The sequence below is a fragment of the Pelodiscus sinensis genome, chromosome 18 (genome assembly GCF_052426305.1).
Source record: "Pelodiscus sinensis isolate ZL-2025 chromosome 18, ASM5242630v1, whole genome shotgun sequence".
Taxonomy (NCBI): domain Eukaryota; kingdom Metazoa; phylum Chordata; order Testudines; family Trionychidae; genus Pelodiscus; species Pelodiscus sinensis.
Window position 1 is genome coordinate 3,464,802 of NC_143069.1, and position 13,924 is coordinate 3,478,725.

The window sequence follows — 13,924 nt, forward strand, 5'->3', positions numbered from 1 at the left end:
GGGCCGGGGCCGGTGCCAGGGCCTGTGTCCCCTCCGGGCTCTGCCCGGCTCACACGCACGGGGTGACCCTTTGTCCCAACCCTACCCCACCGGGACCTCTCCTTCCTGCCCCCGGCACATCCTGGCCCAGGCCGGCTGTTTTCCAGGAACCGCCTGGCCCGGCCGCGCCGGGGCACGCCACGTGGCAGCCAGGCAGGGAGCCGTCTCTTCCCACGGCCCCCAGGCAGCCAGGATCTGGGCCCTCCCAGAAAGGGGGAGGTGGGGGCGAGCCCCCCCGCCCTGCCCCCCCAGCCCTGGACCGCTCCAGGGAAGCCGCTGGAGTCCAGGGCGGGAGGAAGGAAATTCCTGCGTGTGCTGGGAGCAGAGCTGGGAAAGTCATCAGGCTGCGTGCTGTCAGCTGGGGGGGGGTCGGGGGGGAGGTTTCCCGCACGCTGGGGGCTGGGGCCGGTCGGGGGAGGGGACCCCAGCGCTCTTCCCACCTGTTTGTGGCCAGTGTCAAGGGGAGCTGGGGGGGGGGAGCTCTGGGGACCAGGTATGGGGACGGGGAGGCAGGCCAGAGCTTGTCACTATCAGACCCCTGCCCCCCAGCTCTTCCAGTACCCCCCAATGCCGACCCACAGCCAAGGGGCTCTGAACCGGGCGGCCCCCAGCTGCCTGATAAGCCCCATGTGGGGTGCGGTGAAGGAAGAGGCTGCAGCGTGGGCCCCCTGTGTTCGAGGCCAGCCCTGCCGGGGGGCAGGGGGTCTCCACACACTGCTGCTCCTCCCCCGCCCCTCTGTCCCCACAGCTTCCAAGTGCAGGGCGGCCCCAGGTAAGCCCCCCACACCCCATGCCCCCTCCTGCAACCAAACTCCTGCCCCCCAGCCCAGCCCTGAGCCCCCCTCCAACACCCAACGCCTGCTGACCTCCACCCTGAGCCCTGCTCCTGCACCCCAAACCCTTCATCCCCAGCCTCATCTCAGAGCTCGCACCTCCACTCAGAGCCCCCGCCCCCCCATCCTAACCCCCCCCACAGGTGGGCCGTGTGCCGACGTGCAGCCCTAGGGAGGGGCTGGGTCGCCCGTCACCTCCGTGGTGCGCGGAGCACCACATTGGGGCCTGGAACAAAATTCATTCTGCACGCGGACGGAGACCGGGGCTCCCCCCACGCGGGGTCCCCCAACCCACAGTGCAGCCCCCAGGGCCCCCAATGCAGGCGTGTCCCTGCCCCGGCTCCCTCGCGCCCCGGCATCACTTCACCCGGGGGGGGGGGGGGGTGGGGGTCTGGCGCGTGCGGCTGCTGAGATCCGGCCTTGGACACAAACCCGCCAGCCCCATGTAAACAGGGGGAGGAAGGAGCCACCCGCCCTGCTCGAAACTCTGCTGATGGGAGAAGAATGGCGAGGGAGCGGGCCAGCCCCCCGCACTGCTCCAGCCAAGCCCCCCCCAGCAAACCAGCCCCCCCCACTGCTCCAGCCAAGCCCCCCCCCCAAAGCCCCCCCAGCCCCCCCCCCACTGCTCCAGCCAAGCCCCCCCCAGCAAACCAGCCCCCCCCACTGCTCCAGCCAAGCCCCCCCACCAGCCAGCCCCTCCCCACTGCTCCAGCCAAGCCCCCCCAGCAAACCAGCCCCCCCCACTGCTCCAGCCAAGCCCCCCAGCAAACCAGCCCCCCCCACTGCTCCAGCCAAGCCCCCCCCAGCAAACCAGCCCCCCACTGCTCCAGCCAAGCCCCCCACCAGGCCAGCCCCTCCCCACTGCTCCAGCCAAGCCCCCCCAGCAAACCAGCCCCCCCCCCCCACTGCTCCAGCCAAGCCCCCCCCCCCCAGCAAACCAGCCCCCCCCACTGCTCCAGCCAAGCCCCCCCCCACCCCCCAGCAAACCAGCCCCCCCCACTGCTCCAGCCAAGCCCCCCGCTCCCAGCAAAGGCCAGCCCCCCCCCCCACTGCTCCAGCCAAGCCCCCCCAGCCCCCCCACTGCTCCAGCCAAGCCCCCCCCCCATTGCTCCAGCCAGCCAGCCAGCCCCCCCACCCCCTCCCTCCAGCCCCCCCCCCCCCACTCTCCAGGCCAGGCAACCCCCCCCCCCCACTGCTCCTGGCCAGCCCCCTTCCTCCCACTGCTCTGGGCCAGGCTCCCCCATACCCCACACACTGGTCCCCAGCAGGTGCCCCCCAGCTGTCAGTGGAGGCCAGTGCCTCTTCCCTGGTGCCACATTTCCTGGTGCTGAGCCCCCTGGCTGCGGCTGGCCTGATCTCCCCCCCAGTGCCTCCACAGTCCCCCCCGCCCTGAGGCCCCCCCGGTTGCAATGTACCTGGGAGTCATTAAAGCCGCGTTCCCCCTGCCCCAAGCCCAGGGCGACCAGGCTGGCGGGGGGGGGGAGGCTGGGGGCAAGCGGGGAGTGGGGGGTACGAAGGGTCCAATCAACCCCTGGCCCCCGGGCCACAGCATCCCTCCAGGAACGTCCCTCCCCGGGCCAGCGTGGCCCTTTGCCCTCCTGGCCCTTTGCCCGCGTCTGGCCGGCCGGGCGCGGCGGCCACGTGTCTATAATAAGCTGCGTGACGCCCTGGGGAGGAAGGAGCCGGCGCTATAAATACCTGCCCCCTGCACGGCCCGGCGCGGGGCTGCTCCCCCGGGCCCCTGGCCGTGGGGGGGCCGGGGGGCAAGGGCGGGGGTCGCCGGGGCCTCAGTGCGGGGATGGGAAATGGGGAGCCTTCCCCTGCCGCAGCCTGGCGCAAGGCCCCGGGCTTGGGGGGGGGGGGGGTTGTCCTCTGGGCAGTGCAGGAAAAGCTGCTGCGCCGGCCGCGTTTCCTCCAAAACAACCCAGCCGCGTGGGGGCGGGCCTGGCCTGCGGCGGGCCCGGCTGTGTCCCAGCGACGGGTGCGGGGCAGGACCCTGCCAGCGGGGGCCTGGGCTGCCCCGCTTCTCCCACATCCCTCTCGGCCCTCCCTTGGCTAGGCTAGCAGCTGAGTACTGCCGGCTCCCTCCCCGGGCAGGCCTGGCCTCCCCCGAGCAGCCCGGCTCGGCTCCTGTGCCAGGCTGTGTTGCTCCCGTGTGCAGAATAAATTTTGTGCTGTGCACCGAGGCAGGCGGAGATGTGCACCACCCGTTGAAACACAAACGGAGCTGTGGGCACTCGGCCAATCAGCAGGGTGGCCTTGGACTCTCTCCTGGGGGGCCGCCCAAGCCCCCAGTGTACAGGGAATGCTGCTTACCAGGGCAGGTGATGCCCCGCAGGGAGCCCTGCGGCAGGAGGTGGGGAATATCTGCGCTGCGTCCCCACTGGGCACCGTGTCCAGACACTGTCCCCCAGCTCTGGGGGCGGGCGGGGGCAGGGCTCAGGCAGCCCCTTAGCTCTCGCTTTCCTGCTCTTTGCTCGGTGGGTCTAGCCGTGGTCTGTGCCCTGCCCCGGCCTGAGGGCTGGTGACCCGGATGCAGCAGTAACAAAACGGCACGTCCCTGGCTCACCGAGGAGGCAGCAGGGCACAACCGGAGCTATCCTGGCACCCCCCTCGCCGTTCCACCACCAGCTCCACCACCATGGGTTGGCCGGCTTTAAGAAGCACGTGCGGCTGCATTCACAGGGGTGTTGCCAGCAGATCTAGCAACGTGATTAATCCCCTTCATTCAGCCCTGGGGAGGCCACCTCTGGAGCGTTGCATCCAATTCTGGGCCCCCCAGTACAGAAAGGATGTGGGCATGTAACTGCCACTGGGCGGATTTGAACCTGCGACCTTCGGAGCATCCTGTAGAAGACTCTCTGGCTTGAGCTAAAAGCCAGCTGGCTCGCAGCTTAGGCTGTAGAGCTCCCCTGTTAGCTCTCTCTGCACGTGGGCTAAGTGACCTAGGTGTGTGGGTGACAGACGCATTGGAGAGGGTCCAGCGCGGGGGGGGGGGGGGGAGGGGGAACACAATGATTCGGGGCCGGAGCACACGACCTGGAGGAGAGGCGGAGGGATTGGGGCTTGTTTGGCCTGCAGAAGAGAGGAGCGAGGGGGGATTTGAGAGCAGCCTGCGACTCCCGAAAGGGGGGTTCCGAGGAGGGTGGAGAGAGGCTGTTCTTGGGGGGGGGGCAGGACGAGGAGCAACGGTCTCAAGTTGCAGCGGGGGAGTGTGACGGCGCGTCGGGGATCCCCCCGACCCTGCACCCCCGTAGCAGCGAGAGCAGTCCGGCCAGCCAGTCGAACAGAGGGGGTTTTGCTCCTCCAGGATACAGCCCGGCACAGCCGTGATGTGGTTACAGGGGTCAGGGCCAGGGTGCCTCAGACCCCTTGAGTTAGGGGGTCCATCGCCCCCTCAAACCCAGCTTAGTCTCTTCCCTTCATGCTCGCTAGCCAGCAACTGCCCCTTCCCCCCACACGCACTTCCTTTGTTCCCTCCCTTCCCGTAAGCGTAGGACCTGGTCCGTCACTGTCATGGGGGCCCTCAAGGTGCCCCCGCTGGGCCGTGCTTACAGACAGCCGCCAGTACGAGTCGCCCACGGGGCCAAGCACCACAACACAGCGAGGTCCAGGTTGGATATTTGGACAAACTCTTTCCCTAGGCAGGCGGGGAGACGCTGGGATGGGCATCTCCATCCCTGGAGGTTTTTAAGTCCTGGCGTGACCAAGCCCTGGCTGGGCTGATTGAGTCAGGGTGGGTCCTGCTTTCGGCAGGGGGCTGGACTCGAACTCCTGAGGTCCCTGCCCGCCCTGGGATCCCACGAACGAGGGGGGGTGGTCCGAGGGGTTTTAAAGCTGAGCTGAAACAGGTATCTGGGTGGCTGGTTCCACGTGTTCTACTTCCCCGGTGGAGCGTCCTAGGCAGGTCCCGGATTTGCTCCTCGGAGCTCGTTCTGGGGCAGGCGAGGATCTGGCTGGAGCTGACGGGTTCTGTGACGTGTGGGGTGGCGACAGGATCAGAGAGGGTTGCGGGGCGGACCGGGGGGTTGCCTGTACGCAGCGGGCTGTCGGGGGGCACGGCTGGAGCTGACGGGTTCTGTGACGTGTGGGGTGGCAACAGGATCAGGGAGGGTTGCGGGGGGGACCGGGGGTCGCCTGTATGCAGCGGGCTGTGGCCGGGGGGTCGCCTGTACGCAGCGGGCTGTCGGGGGTCACGGCTGGAGCTGACGGGTTCTGTGACGTGTGGGGTGGCGACAGGATCAGAGAGGGTTGCAGGGGGGACTGGGGGGTCGCCTGTACGCAGCAGGCTGTCGGGGGGCACGGCTGGAGCTGATGGTGGCGCAGGAAGTGGAGCCTGGGGGGGTGTGGCGTAGTGGGGGGGCTGTCTGCTCTGTAATGGGGTTCCCTGGCCCTGTGCTGTGTGATCCCCACTGACTCCCCCACATGTGGATTGGCCCAGACACCCAGTCGCAGCCTGCGCAGATAATAAGGCTCTTCCCAGAGGGAGAGACAAAGGGAGGGAGGGGGAGACGGCCACCTGGCTGGGGGGCAGGGTCTGGGAGCAAGGCAGTTTCTGGCTGGGGTACATGAAGGGAACAGACTAAGCTGGGTGCTGAGGGGCGATGGATCCCCTACCCCAAGGGTCTGAGGCATCTGGCCCTGACTCCTGTAACCGCATCACAGCTGTGCCGTGCTGTATCCCGGAGAAGCAATAAACCCCCCTGTTCTCCTGGCTGGCGGAGTCTGTTCTGGCTGCTACGGGGGTGCAGGATCGGGGGGATCCCCGATGTGCTGTCACGGGGGGGATGTTCTAGAGAAAGTTTAATGGAGGGGGGAAGTGGTTGAAGCTGGAGGGGAACCGAGGGGGGCGCTTAGGCTGTCCATGGGGAGTGTGAACACACTCTCGGGGTATCCCAGGTGTTCGTGCATCGCTCCAGAAATTCGTCCTCGTGGTGCCCCTGAACGAGGGGGGCATAGGCGGGGACCACCCTCGCGCCCACGGCGGTTGGCATGGCTGGGGCACAGCGTGTGGATGTGCGGGGCGAGGGACTGGGTGTTGGGTGGGCAGCTGTGTGTTGTCCCTCGCCTGGTAGCAATTTGAGGAGGGTAGCGAGGGTCGTGGGGGCGCGGGGAGGCAGAGCCCCTGGGGGGGCGGGCACCATGCCCTGCGGGAGTCGGCGAGCACGGCGAAGTCCCGGGAGGAAGTCGCCTGTGTCCCCGAGTGGATTTTGGGGGGTTTCTAAATCAGGGCCGAGGATGGTGCCCGGCTGCCGCGTGGGCCGACGTTGCGTCAGGCCTTGCTATTCTGGGTGCGTTTCCTGCCGCTCGGCACGCCCTGGGAGTGCGCCAGCAGGGATGTGCGGCGGCTGCTCGGGGCGCTTTCATCACACCATCGGTCAGGAAACGAGGAAAGAGCACGGGCGTAATTACAGCCCCTGGGCGCTTCTGCTTCCTCCATCATGCCACCCCCCTCTAATGAATGTAAAACCGGGGGGGAGTGACAAAGTGGGGAGTGTAGTCATGCTGTTCCCGTGTTACGGTGCAGGTGGGTTCTACTGTCCTGTATTGTCTGGTTGTTACTCTGCGAGTGTGCCTCAGTTTCCCTGGCACTGCACCAGTGCTCGGATAGGGATGGCGATTTTGGATGACTCTCATTGAGGGGAGGCTGCCCTAGCCCAGCAGCTACAATGGCCCAGGCTCTCTTGTAAACTGAGCCTGGTAGGGGGGGTTCCCTGCCCCTTCCCTGCTCCTTCTTCTAGGCCCTGCCCCCACTCACCTGCTTCCCCCGTCCCCCCGCTCTGGCGTTCGCTCTCCCCCCACCCTTGCTCATTCGCTTTCACTGGGCTAGGCTGGGGGGAAGGGGGCTCTGCAGTGGGGCTGGGGATGAGGGCCTTAGGGGTGCAGGAGGATGCTCTGGTGCTGCGGCTTTTAAACATATTCCACTTTAAAATGGAATACTTTCCGGTTAACATCTAGAAACTGTCTCCTTGTCACTCTAAGATGGGGATACATTATCCAACAGGAATACATATTGAACACTTCTGCCTTTTTTGAATCACGATTGATAGTTTTCCCACCCTGGCTAGTACTGGACCAATTCCATTGCTAGCCCCACCGGTCATAGCCCCTGATACCTTTAGCTTCCCTCATCAACCATCTGCATCTCCTAACTGCTGATTTGAACTCTGTGCTTTCAGCTTCCCCACTTTCCAATTGTGTTTGTATTTTTTATGGTGGCTTTGACCCCGCCTCCTGATTTTTTTATCCCAACAAACCTTCTTTCAGGATTGTGGAACCTGGATGCTTTGGGGGCATCTAAAACAACCCTCCGCCTCATGATTATTTGGGTTTTAAAGTTTCCGTTGTTCTTCCCACGCAGACTTGATCTCAGCTTAGGGGAAGCTGGCCCTAGGGGAAGCACCGAGTTTTAACGCCATTGGCTGGGACATTATTCTGTTTGCACAGCACCGCTGAAATAGGATTGTCACCCTGCGCACTAGGCAACCAGGAGAGTTTATGCCGTGACGCGTTCCCCGCATCCGCCAGCATGAGCCTCCCATCAGAACATCTCGGGGGGTGTTTCCACTCCTGTTGCATGCGAGGGAGCTCTGCCGATTTCCCCGCACCACACGGCGGACGCGTCCCTGGGGTGCGATGTGTCAGGAAGGGTACATGGCACCGGGGAGGATCCCACTGGTCGAGGGTTTGCTGTGACGGCAGCCGGGCCCGGTTCCCCGCTGCTGGCCTCCTTCCTCGGGCACCGATCCCTCGGCCAAGCGAAGGCCCCGCACTCGGACCGTGCCATCCTGGCCTCACGCCCCGGGCAGCAGCCGGAGGCACAGGACTTCCTGCCGTCCAAATTCACACCCTGGGCGGCTGCAGCTCCTGCTTCCTGTTTTGTTTCTTTTCCTTGGGGGGAGGGATCAGCCTGGCTGGGGCAGGTAAAGGCCAAGAAGCAGCAGAGGATGTGAAAACATGGGGCCGAATCCGCAACTGGGGTCCAGGCTCAGGAGCTCAGCACACGGCAGGCAGGACGTGATCCCTGTGGGTCCCTGGGCCCAGCCCGGTAGCAGGAGGCTGGAGCTGAGGGGTGAGATACAGTCCTGGACAGGGCAGCGGGGCCCTCCATCCATCTACCCCGGATCCTGACTGCCATGCTCTGAGACCTGCCAGCGCTTGCAGCTCCAGGGTGGGGGCAGCCTAGGGAGCGTGGGGGGGGGGAGGGCAGCCCAGCTCCTGTTTGGCCAGCTGAGAGTGCAAGGAGAGGGGGCCGGCTCCTTTGAGTCCCCCCCCCTTCTGCTCTGCATTACACGCCCCCCCCCCCCAGCACCTGGCTCTCCCCACACATTGGATGGGCAGCCGGCCTCTGTAGCAGCTCTCTGCTGCCATCTGCTGATGAACTGGGGGAGCCGCCCTCAGGAGGGGACCGTATTTGCATAGACACGCCCACTCTGCCTAAGGGACCAGCAGCCCCTCCGGCCGTGCCAGGGGGGATCAATTTGGGGAGTTTGGGGCTGAAATTCACTTCTAGGCTTTGACACCAGGGCAGGGAAGGGTTATTACCCTGGTGTGACTCAGGGGAAACAGAGCTGGGTTTTAGCTGCCCTCGCGAAGGGGCGTCAACCTGACGCACTGGGCAGTGCTGCCAAAAAGGGGTTTGTCCTTTTTCCTGAGCAAAGTGTAATGCAGCTGAGAAGAGGGGGTGATAATGGGGGATCTGAAATCACTAAGGCAGCACAAGCTAAAAACTAGGGGGTGTACCCCAAGGAACTAAAAGAAAGTTTTTTGGGGAGGGGTCCTGTCTGGGGCCAGGGAGTGAGCACCTCAGCTGCCAGACCCTTGGTTGTCCCCAGCTTTGGTCCCCTTACCCCATGTCCTTAGCACCCCACTACCACAGCTGTGGCTGTGTCCCCGGTCCTGGCTGGAGGGGCAGATAAGCATGGCAGGAGGAGAGTGAAGAGCAGCTGAGGCATCCTTCTTCCAGTCCCCATCTCAGAAGGGGAGGCAGGTAAACCTACCTGAGACGCACCCAGTGCAGCAGAGGCAAAGAGGCTGCATTAAAGGGACCTTCCTCGGTCAGACTTTCACGTGCAAGATGGGAAACTGAGGCACATGACGCGGCCCAAGCCACCATGGTGAGAGGCTCAGGGCTTCTTGTTGCTCTCATGCGTGTGAGTTGCTGTTGTGGTGGTTTACAAAACAGATGCCGTGTTCCCTCTCCTCTACACACGGGTTCCTCTCATTCGAGCAGCAAGGCCCGGGGGGAAAGCTCTCTAATTGGACGAGCAACATGCGCTTACAACACAGCGCTCGTCTCCAGGGCTGGGCAAAGCACACCAAGCAACACGATTTAAGGCAAGACGGGACCGAGAAGGGGTTAACAATGGCACGACCCGGCTGCGTGAACAGGAGTGTGCTGAGCAAGGCACGCAAAGCGATTCTTCCGCTCTACTCGGCGCTGATTAGGCCCCAGTTGGAGTATTGTGTTCAGTTCTGGGCACCGCGTTTCAGCAAAGATGTGGAGAAATTGGAGCAGGTCCAGAGAAGAGCAATAAAAATGATGAAAGGTCTAGAAACTATGACCTCTGAGGGAAGATTGAAAGAATTGGGCTTGTTTAGTTTGGAAAGGAGAAGACTGAGAGGGGCAGCTTTCACGTACCTAAACCGGTATTCCAAGGAGGAGGGAGAAATATTATTTTTCTTACCCTCACATGGTAGGCCGAGAAGCAATGGGCTTACGTTGCAGCAAGGGAGTTGTAGGCTGGACATTAGAAAAAACTTCCTCCCTGTCAGGGTGGTGAAACACTGGAATAAATTGCCTGGGGAGGTTGTGGAATTTCCATCACTGGAGATATTGAAGAGCAGGTTGGACAGACACCTGTCAGGGATGGTCTAGATGGTGCTTGGTCCTGCCGTGATGCCCAAATAAATCTGTTAGTCTTAAAGGTGCCACTGAACTCTGCGTTTTTGCAGATACAGACTGACACGGTGACACCTCTGAGACTTGTCACACAAGAATAGTGACGATCGGTACAAAATCAACTTTCTGTTGGTGTCTCAGGCTACGTTGACACTGCAGTGCTATTTCGGGGGACAGGAGGTCTCCCAAAATAGCTATTCCACCTCTTCACCGCAAGCCTGTTACTTCGAAATACAACAGGCGCGCCATTCCGACGTCCCTGCAAACCTCATTCCACAAGGAGGAAGGGAAGTTTCGGAACAGCGGGTTCTTTCGAAAGCAGCTCAAATTTGCAGTGCTTATTTCGAGCTATGGGTGCAGTGTGGACACGCCCTTGCCTTTTAGACTCAGGTTATGATATTCCGCTGGGACACACGGAACGGGTCAGGCCAGAGGGAAGTCACCAGCCGAGAGCTGTGAGCCCCGTCCCCTCTTGCATCAGGGTGCTGCTAGCGTCATGGGAGCATGCCAGTTTCTTTGTGCGGTCAGGGTAGGCTTGCCAGATGATTTCACCCAAAATCCCGAAAAAAACTTGGCTGAGAAAAAAAAAACACGCGGAAGACCAAACTTGTTGACCAAAAAACACCAAGAGACTCAAGTTGTTGAGCACAAAAATGTCCCTGCCAGCCTTCCAGCCAAGAAAGACAGAAAATACCAGACATTTTACAGGTCCGGTATTTTCTGTTTTTTTTACTGGACAGGGGCCAAAAATAATGGACTGTCTGGGCGAAAACCAGACACCTGGCAAATCTAGTTCAGGGGCCAGGTAGAATCATCCCAGCTGTGCAGTGAATTCCTGGCATACAACATCTCTGTGGTAGCTGAGGGCTCCTCCACAGCTGGGGACAAGGTGTGGCAGCGGGCAGACCCCCAAAGCGCACCCCCTCTCCAAAGTCCGCTTGTGACAGTTGTAGCTCCTGCCATGAAAGCTCTGTGCTCGTGACACGCAGCCAGCATTGCAAGGCCTTGGTACGGATGCTCCCTGCCCATTGAGAATATCTGCCCTTCCTCCATCGGCTTTGTGACGGCACGTCGGGGAGCCACCTGACCCTGCACCCCCGTCCGCAGCAAGCTGTGACTCCACCAGTCAGTACAATATGGAAGGTTTATTGCTTCTCAGAGATACAGCACAGTATAGACGTGACGTGATGTGGTTACAGGAGTCAAGGCAGGCAGCCTTAGACCCCTTGGGGTAGGGCACACAGGCCCCTGAACCCCCAGCACTCGGCTTAGTCTCCTTTCTCCATGTTTTCCCCCACACTCAGACTGCCCCTTCTCCGAGCCACGCCCTTCCTTTGTCCAAACCCCTTTCCTGGTCAGGTGCGAACTGGTTGGGCCATGGTATAGGAGGGCTCCTCAGGGCGACCCCCAGCTGGGCAGTGTTTACAGATGCAGGCCAGTAGGGGTCACCTGCAGCCCAAGCATAGTGACCAATGCATGCCCAAACAGCACCCACTAGGTCACACTCTTCCCCTAGGAGCCGGTGGCCGCGTTGGAAATGGAGATACATCTCCAGGAGCTGACTGTGGTTTTATCTCCTCTAGATCCTTCCATTAAAAGAGTCCCGGTTCCATCTTCCTCATAGAATCATAGAATCATAGGACTGGAAGGGACCTCGAGAGGTCATCGAGTCCAGCCCCCCGCCCTCAAGGCAGGACCAAGCTCCGTCTACACCATCCCTGACAGATGTCTATCTAACCTGTTCTTAAATATCTCCAGAGAGGGAGATTCCACCACCTCCCTTGGCAATTTATTCCAATATTTGACCACCCTGACAGTTAGGAATTTTTTCCTAATGTCCAATCTAAACCTCCCCTGCTGCACTTTAAGCCCATTACTCCTTGTCCTGTCCTCAGAAACCAAGAGGAACAAATTTTCTCCTTCCTCCTTGTGACACCCTTTTAGATATTTGAAAACCGCTATCATGTCCCCCCTTAATCTTCTTTTTTCCAAACTAAACAAGCCCAGTTCATGAAGCCTGGCTTCATAGGTCATGTTCTCTAAACCTTTAATCATTCTTGTCGCTCTTCTCTGTACCCTTTCCAATTTCTCCACATCTTTCTTGAAATGTGGCGCCCAGAACTGGACACAGTACTCCAGCTGAGGCCTAACTAGCGCAGAGTAGAGCGGCAGAATGACTTCACGAGTTTTGCTTACAACACACCTGTTGATACAACCTAGAATCATATTTGCTTTTTTTGCAACAGCATTACACTGTTGACTCATATTCAACTTGTGGTCCACTATGACCCCTAGATCTCTTTCCGCCATGCTCCTTCCTAGACAGTCGCTTCCCATCTTGTATGTATGGAACTGATTGTTCCTTCCTAAGTGGAGCACTTTGCATTTCTCTTTATTAAACCTCATCCTGTTTACCTCAGACCATTTCTCTAACTTGCTAAGGTCATTTTGAATTATGTCCCTATCCTCCAAAGAAGTCGCAACCCCACCCAGTTTGGTATCATCTGCAAACTTAATAAGCGTACTCTCTATCCCAATATCTACATCATTGATGAAGATATTGAACAGTACGGGTCCCAAAACAGACCCTTGAGGAACTCCACTTGCTATCCCTTTCCAGCAGGATTTAGAACCGTTAACAACAACTCTCTGACTACGGTTATCCAGCCAATTATGCACCCACCTTATCGTGGCCCTATCTAAGTTATATTTGCCTAGTTTATCAATAAGAATATCATGCGAGACCGTATCAAATGCCTTACTAAAGTCTAGGTATATGACATCCACCGCTTCTCCCTTATCCACAATCCGGCCTCCCTGTCTAGTTCCATCCATCCCGCCCTGTTTGGGAGGACAAGAGTAACTGCACCAAATCCGTCTCTGGTGCATCTCTCCCTCACCAGAGATGAGCTTGACCCCGGATTGCCTGGGGGTTAGTTTTGCTCTCCCACCTCAGTGTGATTCTGTCCTTCATGGGATCTGCCGGCTCTTCCCACTTGGTCCTTGCCGCTCTCGGACCAAGGCGAAGTCAGCTCCGTGCTGGACGACGTCCCTGCTGTTGCCCCGCACCAGGCCCCCACAATCCTCTGGGTCCCTCCCGTCCATAGGATGGCTGGGGAGCAACATGGGGTCCCATAAGTGCAGGGCCTGGGGCAGCCGCCCCGATTCGTCCTACGGAGGGGATGGTTCTGGGCACAGGATCTGGGGATGGGTGGGAGGAGAGGTGGGGTGCTGGGGGGAAGTTTGGGGTATTGAGGTCTCAGGTGCTGTGGGGGGAGGGGCAGTGGGGGGGTATTGGTGGTCTCTGGGGTGCAGTGGGGGAGGGGCAGTGTGGGGGAGGGGGTTGGGGTCTCTGGGGTGCAGTGGGGGAGGGGCAGAGTGAGGAGGGGGGTTGGGGTCTCTGGGGGGGCAGTGGGGGAGGGGCAGAGTGGGGGAGGGGGGTTGGGGTTTCTGGGGGGGTGGGGGAGGGGCAGTGTGGGGGAGGGGGGTTGGGGTCTCTGGGGGGGCGGTGGGGGAGGGGCAGTGTGGGGGAGGGGGGTTGGGGTCTCTGGGGGCAGTGGGGGAGGGGCAGTGTGGGGGAGGGGGTTGGGGTCTCTGGGGGGGCAGTGGGGGAGGGGCAGTGTGGGGGAGGGGGGCTGGGGTCTCTGGGGGGCAGTGGGGGAGGGGCAGTGTGGGGGAGGGGGTTGGGGTCTCTGGGGGGGCAGTGGGGGAGGGGCAGTGTGGGGGAGGGGGGTTGGGGTCTCTGGGGGGGCAGTGGGGGAGGGGCAGTGTGGGGGAGGGGGGTTGGGGTTACTGGGGGGCGGTGGGGGAGGGGCAGTGTGGGGGAGGGGGGTTGGGGTTACTGGGGGGCGGTGGGGGAAGGGGCAGTGTGGGGGAGGGGGGGGGGTTGTGGGGGAGGGGGGTTGGGGTCTCTGGGGGGCAGGGGGGAGGGGCAGTGGGGGGAGGGGCAGGGGGGGGGTGGGGGGGGGGGCGGTGGGGGAGGGGGGGGGGGGGTTGGGGTCTCTGGGGGGAGGGGGGCGGCCCCGCTCCGCCGCGGTGGGTGCGCCCGTCCCTTTAAGAGCCGGCGCGAGGGCCGGGCTGAGCCTGACAGGCAGGCGGTCCCTCCAATGGGGAGCGGGGATCCCAGCAGCGCGTGGCAGCCGGGGTCGCC